The sequence below is a fragment of the Narcine bancroftii genome, chromosome 4, assembly GCF_036971445.1.
Source record: "Narcine bancroftii isolate sNarBan1 chromosome 4, sNarBan1.hap1, whole genome shotgun sequence".
In the NCBI taxonomy this organism is placed as follows: domain Eukaryota; kingdom Metazoa; phylum Chordata; class Chondrichthyes; order Torpediniformes; family Narcinidae; genus Narcine; species Narcine bancroftii.
The window spans coordinates 37,921,360-37,933,184 of NC_091472.1; positions in this window are offsets into that span (position 1 = coordinate 37,921,360).

Below are 11,825 nucleotides of genomic sequence, written 5' to 3' on the forward strand. Positions count from 1 at the left end.
ATCCACATTTTCAAGGATGATCTAATCCCAAGGATTGATATTGTCCACAGAACTGATGACTTGCCTATCTCAAGTCCAAAAACAAGAAAAGGCATCCACAAGTTCCCTCAATGAGTTCCAATATGCAGATGACAACATTGTTTCAGCTCTCTCGGTATACTACATACAACAGATTCTGACGGCCACACATACATGAAACTTGGACTTAACATCAATTTCAAGAAGACTCAAATCATCCACCAACCATCACCAACTAAGACAAATATGATAGAACCATCGATTCAACTTGGCAAAACAACCCTGGAAAATGTAGACCACTTTCTGTTTCTTGGAAGATACCTCTCTTCCAACGTTGACCATAATGGTGAGATCCAACATCTTCTTAAATGCACTGGAACAGCTTTTGGACATCTCCAAATGAGAGTTTTTTATGATCATGACACTTGAACGGACATCAAAATGTTAGTGTACAAAGCAGTGGTGATCCTAACGGTTCTGTATGCATCGGAAACCTGGACAATGTACCAACGACATCTGAAGGCACTTGAAAAGTTCCATCAACACTGTCTTTGAAATACTTTGAATATCAGCTAGGAAGATAGAAGAACTAATGTCAGCATGCTAAATGAAACAAGAACAACAAGAATTGAAGCCTACATCATTAAGAACCGACTAAGATAGAGTGGTCATGTTGTTCGGATGGAAGATGAACATCTGCCGAAACAAATCTTCTACTCCCACCTTAAAGAAGCCAAACGTAAAAGAGGTAGACAACAAAGACATCTTAAAATCCAACATGAAGAAATGTAACATTGACATCAATAATTGGGAAACCAATGCCAAAAACAGGAAACTCTGGCAAACCATCATCCAAGAAGGAATAGCAACTTTTGAAGCAAACAGATGTGCAGAACTAGGAGAAAAGAGAAGTAAATGGAAAGAGAGGCAGCAACAACCAAAGCCAAATCTGCCATCTGTATTGAATGTAGAAGATCTTTCAAAGCCAGGATTGGACTCATAAGTTACTTCAACAGAATGAAGTCCATCATCATCGACCTCGGGGGATAGCCACCACAACAACGCCCTTACACATTCTTAAGTTATTATTTTGGACTGCTAAGGAATTAATCAATTATAAATTTCAACATGACAATGGAAAGCCCTTGAAACTATGATGATGCTTTCTTGATAACACCTTGCACAAGATTTGTTCCACATACAGAAGTACAGAAAATTTAATAATTCATACTAGGACATTTGGCAAAAATCATTTCATTTCATTTTAAACCATTGAATGAAGGAAGATGAGAGAAGGTGATTCAGTAACCTATTCATCTTTGGACAGAAGGTACAGAAACCAAAAGACCAGAACCTCCAAGTTCAAGAAAGTTTCTATCCAACAGCTATTAGATTCTTGAACCTCCCCTTGTTTCACAAATCAGGGACTTCTCCCACACCACATAAATACTGTCTGCACTATTGCAAGTTATTTTACACAAGGATAACAGTGAATATTTATTGTCTTTTTCTTTATATTTATCATCCCTTTTTAATTTATTTAGTATATCACTGTGGTTGTTTTGGTGTTGTATTTTGCAAAGTACCTGTTCAGTTGCAACAAGTAAGAAATGTTGGTGTATATGTACATAATACAATATATATGACTATAAACTAATTATTAAGGTTGATAGGTTGTAAGTTCAAGATTAGTTCATTCATATCCATCTTAATAATATTCAATTTTAAAATTCCCATTAATCAATAGAGATATCAAAAGAAATCCCTAATAGTTTAATCTCATTTTTTTATTACAACCCGTTGATTAAAAACAATAGAAAGAATCACAGCCTGGTATGGGAACTGCTCTGCCCAAGACCACATGAAACTGCTGAGAGTGGTAAGCAAGAAAGTCTGCAGACACTCGGGTCTTTTGCAGTACACAAACATGCTGGAGAAACTCAGCGGATCATTAAGCATCTACAGGGAATAAAAGGGAGTCTACGTTTTTGGGCTTGGGCCTTTTGTTGTGAATGTGGAAAAAACAGGAAGATGCCTGAATAAAAAGATGGGTGGTATTGGGAGGAGGAGAGGAGGGAGGAAGGGGGAGAAACATAGGCTAACAAGTAAGATGTAATACGTAGATACCAGTGGGAAGGTAGAAGATGAGAAATGATAGGGAGAGAAAGGAGAGGGCTAAAAAAAAAAGGAGAGGGAAGGGAAAGGTGGAGAGCTGGACGAAGGGAGACAGAAGTCAGGAGGGAGAGCCTGAAAGAGGGGGTTAATGAAAATTAGAGGTTAATACTGATGCTATCAGATTGGAGACCGCTGCGACAGAGTAGTTCAGGCCTCTATTGATTCTGTTCATACCTCTGTCTCAGGAGAGCTGCTAAAATATTTAGTAACTCGTCATTCACACTCTCTTCTTGCCCCTTCCACTGGGCAGAACACATCCTTGAGAACACTGAAGTCCAGATTCAAGGATAGGTTCTTTCCTGCTGTTATTAAAATCTTGAGTGGATCTCGCACTGGCAAAAGCTGATGCCCTTGTGCTGCCTTTTACAACTATATTTTTTCTGCAATATACTTTCTTCATATTCTGCACTATTTGACCACTATAGTGTTACTCCATACACTGTTGGCTCATTTATTTGTCTATTTATTTGTTCTTAATTGTACTACCTGCTGTTGCAAGTCCGGATAGCACATAAAACAAAGCTTATTGCTGTGTTTTGGCCAATAAATAAATAAATTATTTCATTTGATTGGGAAGTTGTCTTTGAATGAGCATTGTTAGCTGAGATGATCAAATTAACACTATCCAAGAAAAGATGGATAAAGTTGGGCTATATAGGACAAAAGAGAAATGGGAGAAAGATTTAGATATTGAATTGTCTTGGGAGGAATAGTCAAATACGTGTATTGATAGTGTTAATTAATGTGAGATATAGTATGGTTAATTATAATTTTATTCATCAGTTATATTTGACTCCTGAGAAGTTGAAGAAATATGGATTTCGTCTCACAGATGTGGAGAAAAGACAGGTACTTTTATGCATTGTGTATGGACATGTAAGAAAGTTAAATCCTTTTTGGAAAAAGTTACTAAATTTTTGAGAGATTTATTTACAAGCAATTTGCAAATAGATCCAATGACGTGTTTATTGGGTGACATGAATGCTGATACTTTGGGATTGGCTGATAAGCCACAATTGGCATTTTTGGGGTTAGGGTTAGTGGTTGCAAGAAAATCCATAGCGATAACTTGGAAAAATGATGTGGAATTGGATATACAAAGATGGGATAATGAACTGCAATCGTGTTTATATTTGGTAAAAAATAACTTATAATTTGTGAAATAATTATTCTTTTTTTGTTTATGTTTGGATTGCATAGCTATTGATCTTAAGTTATGTAAAGAGTTGGCACATTGATTAATTAATTTTAAATGTGTAATTTTTTGTAAGGCTCTGAGGGGTGGGGGAGAGAGTTAAGATAGTGTAAGCAGAGGGAGGGAGGGGGAAGGGGCGATATTTTACCATTATTTTTTTATATTTTGTATTTTTTCTTTTCTTTTTTATATATTTGTTTTTGTATTTTTGTATTTTCTTTCCTTGTAAAATTTTACAAAATTCTTAAATAAAATTTTCCCCCAAAAAATGAGCACTAACCATTCTTTGTGGCCTGCACTGTACTCTTCAGCTTCTATGGAGAACTGCCAGCCAACAGCATCCCCGACTACACCTTATGCATGTGGCAACATTAAATTGAGCGGCATGCTGAGAAATGTTGATGCATCTAGTCTTCCTCTCTATTGCATGGTTAGAGTTTAGCTGTGTGCAAACAAGAATCTGGATAATCTTTGTGACGGGCCTTTAGTTTTATCACATATCAAGGGGTTGCTACCAGGGTTGTACAGGTATTTTTCCATTAATATCTTTCTCTTTTAATTTTTCTTATATTTCTAATTTCAATTCATTTATGTCAACTAAATGTCAAGTGGAAGATCATTTGCATTGTTTCAGAATAAGTGCATTTTAAAAAATGCAGATGGTGAAATAAAAGCAGAGAATGCTTGAAGTTCTCAATAATTATTTATGTACTTATTTTTATTTGCATGAAGAATTGTCCAGGTAGATTGTGTGCCTTTTTACAATAGCTATAGATGCAATCCATGGAGCGGCCTTCTGAGTTTTAAATATTTTATGATCCAATGAGGTGTGTGAGATTGAGTGAGGCTGCCACAGAGAACTGAACAAATCTCATATCCAGCAGTTGTTTCTGGGTGTAAATCATTCAAACCCATTTCATGTGGATTTTGGACAGTTTTCCAATTATTTGTCGAAGGCCTATTTGGGTATTGTGGTAGAAATACAACTGTGTTTTATCATTGAAAAGTTGGTTAACGCCTGAAATGGTAGGCAACTCAGACAAATTCTGGCTCAGAATGGAGAGCCACTGATACAAATAAAAATAATAACATGAATAATTAATGAGAAGTCAACATTCTGAAACAAGAACAGAAACTGTAAAGCAAAAACAGAGTTAATATTCTGGATCAAGGCCTCATTATCAAAGCCAGCCAGGCTTAAGAACTTGCAACAGTAGATTCGAGGACAGTTTTTTCCCTCATGGTTATCAGACTATTGATAGAAGCTCATTAGTAAAATGATGCTGCACTTGCACTGTTTTATTTGAACCTTTTCTCTGCAACATTATAATCTAAACTTTTGATTTATTTTACATTACATGTTGCACTCAAGGATGGGTTAACAACACCAGATAGTTTTTCACTGTATCTTGATACATGTGACAATAAAGTATTCAATTCTGTTCAATTCATCCAGCTATTCACCACTGACTCTATGTTTATCAATCCTAGTTTTGTATCCAATTATTTTACTCCATTGGCTTCAATTTTGTTAACAGTCTTAATTTATCAAATACATTTTAAAATTCACCCTCTCAGTTACTGCATCAAAAAGCCCAATCAATTCAGTCAAACCTGATTTATCCTTCATAAATTCATGCTGGTTCTGCTTTATGACCAAATGGTTGCAAAAAAATGTTTCTAAATGCTTCCCCACCATCATTAAACTGAATGATGTGTAATTGGTAGGGCTGTGCTTCTCGCATTTTTTTTAATGTTGATGTAATATCTAAGTTCTTTTGTATCACTAAAGGAATTAACAAGATTGTGATAGCACTTTTTCAATTTACACACCATTATATCCCACAGCAACTTAGGGTAAAATCTATTTGAACAAAATGATTCATACAAGGACTGACAGCCTAATATCATATCCAATTTTTATATCATCCTGTGAACCAACAACTTTTTTATTTGTTATGGGCTTTGGCAGTTTTCAGGAGCTTGTTTCTTCCAAATGGATCTCCAGTATCCTCCACAATTGACTGAATTAACCGTTAGGTTCTCTGCTTAGTTTATCACCATTCTATGTTCTATATTTTTTTGCCCATATTTATTTTCATATTTCTCTAAAGATGATAGATTTTGTTGTTAGGAAGAAATAATGAAACTTCTGGATTGAAATTGTTTCATCAGACAGATGGAACGTGGATTTAGGAGGGGTGGGTCATGTTCAGCTAATTTAAGTGAGTTCTTTGAGGATACAATGAGCTCAGTGGATAAAGAGGAACAGGTGAATGGAGTATTTTTGATTTCTAGAAAGGTGTTCAATGAGATGCTGTACAAATGATTTTTCCCATAAAGTAAGCATGGATGGAGTTGCAGGTAATGGATCAGCATGGATCAAGGATTGCATAACAAAGAGAAGGCAGTGAGTTGGAAAGCAGTGATTAGTGGAGTGCCACATGAATTGAGCCCAAAATTCAAAATATACCCAAATTACATCTGGAGAGGACCAGATGTGGCCTATTTAAGTTTGCTGAAGAAATAGATCGGAAAAGCAAATTGTGTAGAGGGCACAAAAAAGTCTTCAGAGAAATAAAGGTAGGTTAAGTGAACAGATAGGATCTGGCAGATGGAGTAAAACATTGGTAAATGAATCGTAAAAATAATAGTTTGCAGGTACCAAGAAGGTAAATGTGATGTTGGGCATCATTGGTAGATGGATTGAATTTAAGAGTGGGGAGGTTCTGCTCCAACTGAAGTACGGCATGTAATTCTGTTCTCCTTACTTGAGAATGGCTTTGAAGGAGGTGCAGGAGGTTCATCCCAGAAATGAATGGAGTTAGTTTATGAGGAGAGATTGAGTAGCTCATTGGATTTTAGAAGTATAAGGGGGAAAGCCTTGTATAAACATACAAAATTAAGAAAGCAAAAGATAGGGAAGTGTTTCCTCAGGGAGGTGAGACTACAACTAGGGAACATAGTCTCCAGATTTGGATGAGTAGGTTTAAGGCAGAGATGAGGTGGAACTGCTTCTCCCTGAGAGTACTACAGCTGTAAAATTCTCTCACCAATGAATCAGTAGAAGTTGCTTAATTCCGTATATTAAATGTAGAGATAAATAGATCTTTGCATAGAAGAGGAATTTAGGGTTATAGGGAGCAGACAAGCCATGGTCTGATAAGCCGTGGTCTTGTTGAATGGCAGTGCAAGCTCAACAAACCAGATGGACTCCTCTCACTCCTTTTTCTTGTATCCTTATCTTCTTACACATTCATTCTAATTTCCCCTTACATTGTTCTATTCACAATTTCTCATTCAACTAGGAACTTCTTCACCATCATGGAAGCTCTGAGTGAGGTTGACCTCTTTATTTCACCTTTTTGGAATGTAACTCAATGGCAGCTGAAGTATGTCCTCTATAAAGTCTGCTAATTATTTCATTGCACTTCTCATTCCAGTTTTTAATTCTGATTTACTTGGATTAGATCCATTATTTTTCATTGAAGTTAACCTTTCTACAGTATTTATTCTAGATTGCTTCTTGTGTTTCTCCACAGTTCATCTAAAACGTTTAAGACTTTGAACACTATTGCTGATATACTCATTGGTTCTCAAGTGTTCTGTTCAACCTATTTTAGTATGAACGCTGAATATAATTCTTGTTACCAAGGATAGTCACATGTGATGTTTGTTACCTGTAAGGGATTCATCTGGAATTATGCTCTCCTTGTAATTTACCTGAAACCTTTCTACATGCTTACATGAACCAATGTGGAATTTTCAACAGGTCAATTTTGCCTTGTTTTGTCCTCCATTTTTGTGCCTTTCTGTGTGTTTCCCATAGGTGTTCATTTTCTTTTCTGTTCTTGCAATCTTATCTCTTCTTTTCACATCTATCTCCGAAAATGCTATGATACCAAATGACCCAATCTTCCAGCAATCTAGTCATCCCATTTTAGGATGGGCAGAATGTTTTTATTATTTAAAATATATTAATTTCACAGTTACCAATTGCCTTCATATCTGTGAGTCGGAGGAGGAGGAGCTTGGTGAAAGTGACGAGAAGGTGAGGTGAGCGGCCTGGTGAGCGAGCGACGCAGCGAAGGAATGGGACTTCCAGGCTTTGGCTCAACAGGCTTAGGTGAAAGCAGGCGAGGAGAAAGGTAAGCGGCATTATTTTAACTCATTCATGCCTATGGGCTTAGTGCTTTGTACCGGGAACCATGGGTAAGTTCCACCCTCCCAGATAGCCACATCTGGGTCAGGTGCACCGAGATGCAGTTCCTTAAGGACCGAGTTGGGGATCTGGAGCTGCAACTTGAGGACCTGCGGCTGGTAAGGGAGAGTGAGGAGTTAATAGATTCAACTTTCAGGGATATAGTTACCCCGAGACCAGATGTGTAAGGTAAGTGGGTAACTGTCAGGGGAGGGAAGAAAAATGCCTGGAAAATGGAGAGCACACCTGTGACTACTCCTCTCAGCAACAGGAATATTGTGTTGGATGCTGTTGAGGGAGATGACCTGACAGAAGCTGGCTGCAGTGATCAGGTCGCTGGCACTGAGCCTGGTACAGTGGTACAAAAGGTAAGAAGGAATGCAGTGGTCATTGGGGACTCCATTGTTAGAGGTACAGACAAGAGATTCTGTGAGCCAGATAGGTATACCCGCATGGTGTGCTGCCTCCCTGGTGCAAGGGTACGGGATATCTCAAATCGGGTCCAGAGTATTCTGAAAGGAGAGGACGAGCAGCCTGATGTCTTGGTACATGTGGGTACCAATGACATAGATAAAAAGAGGGAGGAGGTACTAAAAAAGGATTACAGCGAGCTAGGACAGAAATTAAGAAACAGGACCGCCAGGGTGGTGATCTCTGGAATGCTACCTGTGCCAAGTGCAACTGAGGACAAAAATAGGTTAAGACAAATGAATGTGTGGCTGAGGGACTGGTGTAAAAGACAGGGTTTTGGCTTCTTGGACCATTGGGATCTCTTTTGGGGAAGGCATGACCTTTACAAGAAGGATGGGTTACACCTAAACCCAAAAGGGGTCAATATATTGGCAGCTAGGTTTGGTTCAACCGTCGGATGCGGTTTAAACTAATTTGGCAGGGGGGTGGGAACCTTTATGATAGGGCAAAGGACAGGAAAGATAAAACAGGAAAAGTTAGGTTAGGCAGCGAAAGTAAAAAAATCAGAAAGAGCAAGGAGGGTGAAAAAAGCAAATCTGAAGGCTTTATATCTTAATGCAAGAAGAACAAGGTAGATGAATTGGCTGTGGAAATTGAGACAAACAAATACGATTTGATTGGGATTACAGAAACATGGCTGCAAGGTGGGCAAGCCTGGGAACAACATCCCAGGGTATACAATATTTAGGATGGATCGGCAAGAAAGAAAAGGGGGTGCGGTAGCACTGATGGTGAGAGAAGGGACCAACATGATTGATAGGAAGGATATTAACTCGGAAGATGTAGAATCTATATGGATAGAACTGAGGAATAGCAAGGGGCGGAAAACGTTAGTGGGGGTGGTATATAGGCCTCCAAATAGTAATGTAGAGGTGAGGGAAGGCATAAAAAGAGAAATTAGAGAAGCGTGCAATAAGAGAACAGCTATCATCATGGGAGACTTTAATTTACATATAGATTGGACTAGCCAAATTAGTAAAAATACCAAGGAGGAGGAATTCCTTGAATGTTTACGGGACGGTTATCTAGACCAATATATCGAGGAACCAATTCGGGAGCAGGCCATTTTAGACTGGGTATTATGTAATGAAAAGGGGCTAATCAGCAATCTTGTTGTACGTGGCCCTTTGGGTAGGAGCGATCACAATATGATCGAATTCTCACTCGACATGGAGAGTGATGAAATTAAAACCGAGACTAAGGTCCTGAATTTAAATAAAGGGAATTATTATGGTATGAGACGGGTGTTGAGTAAGATTGATTGGGTGGTGTTTATGGGGGGGTTGACGGTGGATAGACAATGGAAAGCATTCAAAGATCTAATGGAAGAATTGCAGAAATCATTTATACCGGTTTGGCATAAAAATAAACCAAAAAAGGTGACTCAACCGTGGATAACAAGGGAAATTAGAGACAGCATTGGGTCCAAAGAGAGAGCATATCAATTGGCCAAAAAAAGTACCGCAACTGAAGACTGGGAGGAGTTCAAGATGCAGCAAAGGAGGACAAAGGGATTAATCAAGAGAGCAAAAATAAATTACGAAAGTAAGCTTGTGGCAAACATAAAAATCAACTGCAAAAGCTTTTATAGATATGTCAAGAGGAAAAGATTGGTGAAATCCAGAGTAGGTCCCTTGCAGTCAGAATCAGGGGAATATATAATGGGGAATAAGGAAATGGCAGACCAATTAAATTCTTACTTTAGTTCTGTTTTCACAAGAGAGGATACAAATAACCTCCCAAGGATGTTGGGAAACATAGAGACTAATGCAAGGGAGGAACTGAAAGAAATCAGTATCTCTAAGGACATGGTCTTGGGGAAATTGGAGGGATTGAAGGCCGATAAATCCCAAGGGCCTGATAATCTACATCCTAGGGTACTTAAAGAAGTGGACATTCAGATAGCAGATGCTTTAAGAATTATTTTCCAGAACTCGATAGACTCAGGATCAGTACCCATGGATTGGAGGGTAGCTAAAGTTACCCCACTATTTAAAAAGGGGGGTAGAGAATTTCAGAACAAATAAAGTGTTGAGATACATTCCAGGTTGTTAAAGGAGGCGAGGGAGAGGACAATTGAAGCCCTGACAAAAGTTTTCAAATCTTCCATGTTCACAGCAGAGGGGCCCCATGGCTGGAGGGTGACAGATGTGGTACTTTATTCAAGAAGGCCACCAAGGTAATTATAGGCTGGAGTGTTTAACATCAGTGCAAGGGAATATATTGGAAGATTTTCTGAGGGACAGGATTAATCTGCACTTGGAAAAGCCAGTGAGCCTTACATCAGTAGTGGGCAAAATGATGGAATCCATTATTAAGGATATAATAGCGGAGCATATGACTAGCAGAGAAGGGATCGGACAGAGTCAACATGGATTTACAAAAGGTAAATCATGCTTGACAAATCTATTGGAATTCTTTGAGATGGTGACAGGTAAAATAGATGGGGGAGAGCCAGTGGATGTGGTGTACCTGGGTTTCCAAAAGGCCTTTGATAAGGTCCCACATAAACGACTGGCATGCAAAATCAAGGCTCATGGGATTGGGGGCAAGGTATTGATGTGGATTGAGAACTGGCTGGCAGATAGAAGACAGAGAGTTGGATAAACAGCTCATTTTCTGAGTGGCAGGCGGTGACCAGTGAGGTGCCACAGGGATCTGTACTGGGACCCCAGCTGTTCACAATTTACATTAATGATCTAGATGAGGGGATTGGATGTAATATCTCCAAATTTGCAGACGACACTAAGCTAGGAGGGGTTGTGTGCACTGAAGAGGGAGTCAGGAAGCTCCAGTGTGATTTGGATAAATTGGGGGACTGGGCAGATACATGGCAAATGCACTACAATATGGATAAATGTGAAGTTATCCACTTTGGTAATACAAACCGGAGGGCAGATTACTATTTGAATGGCAATAGATTGGGAGATGGGGAAGTGCAGAGAGACCTAGGGGTTCTTGTGCACCAGTCACTGAATGCAAATGGTATGTTGGCCTTCATATCAAGAGGGTTTGAGTATAGGAATAAGGATACCTTACTGCAGCTGTACAGTGCATCCAGAAAATCCACTTTGCAGAAAGTCTGAAAAGAGGAATGATACTGGATCTACTCAGTGGGAAAATAGCTGGGCAGGTGAAAGGAATGTTCAGAGAAGCAGAGAGAGAGAGAGACCATAACTTCCAGAGACCCTTTGGTCCACTGAATCCACGCTAAACATTCTATGCAATGTATGAAAAGACAAGACCTGGCAAAATTGGACAGTGAGCAGCTATTGCAGATGAACCTATGGGCAACCAGAGGGAGGCATTCAAATGAAGAAGTAGAAGCTTAGGCCCAACATGTTCCCATAATGGTGAAAGATAAGGCCTGCACATCAAAGGAAGTCTGGATGTTAAGGAATATTGAAGGAATGGAAATCAAATCTAGCTAGTGACAGGTTTAGAAAACAGAATACATGTGAAGTTCACGGGAGTTTAGATTGTGTAGTGAGATATTTTAAAAGTTCAGAGAGAAAAGCATGCATAGATGGCAGTGACAGGCAGGAGTAAGGAAAGCCCAAAGCATTTTATAGGTATATTAAGGGCAAAAGAGTTACAAAGCAAAGAGTATGGCTCATAAGGAACCATTGCGGCAATAATTGCATTGAACTTGTGATGTTATTGTAATCACAATTGAGAAATATATTACAGTTCTAGAATTCAGGCAGGGGTGGTGGAATTTCAGAACAAATAAAGTGTTGAGATACATTCCAGGTTGTTAAAGGA